The sequence below is a fragment of the Trypanosoma grayi genome, assembly GCF_000691245.1.
Source record: "Trypanosoma grayi strain ANR4 Tgr_682_V1, whole genome shotgun sequence".
NCBI classification, from domain to species: domain Eukaryota; phylum Euglenozoa; class Kinetoplastea; order Trypanosomatida; family Trypanosomatidae; genus Trypanosoma; species Trypanosoma grayi.
The window spans coordinates 9088-9506 of NW_008826301.1; positions in this window are offsets into that span (position 1 = coordinate 9088).

The following is a 419-nucleotide window of genomic DNA, read 5'->3' on the forward strand; positions in this document are numbered from 1 at the left end:
GGGGGGGGGGTGCATTCGCCACGTGTTGGTCCCAAATGCTGCCTCTCTGTTCTCCCACATCTCTGCAGGAGCTCAACAAGTGAATCAGCAACAGTGAAAACCGAAAGGAGAAGGTAGGGCATCATCTATCCCCGCCGCAGTTTTGTGTAGTGGGCGATACGTAATGGGTGTGGATGCACTGTTGACCGGGATTGGGAAGGCCATTGTGCTTGTCTTGCTCCTCGGCTTCTTCTTCACCACCGTGCGGTTCACCTGCTGCATGGCCTTCCTCGCCACCAGCCCGGAGGTTCCCGGGACGTCGCCATTCTCTGAGGCGTACTGGAGCCAGGTGCGCGTGTGCCTGAATCGCTACTAACGACAGCAGCAGGAGTGGTGTGGCATATGCTCACATGCACACCAATGGTAAAAAAAAAAAAAAA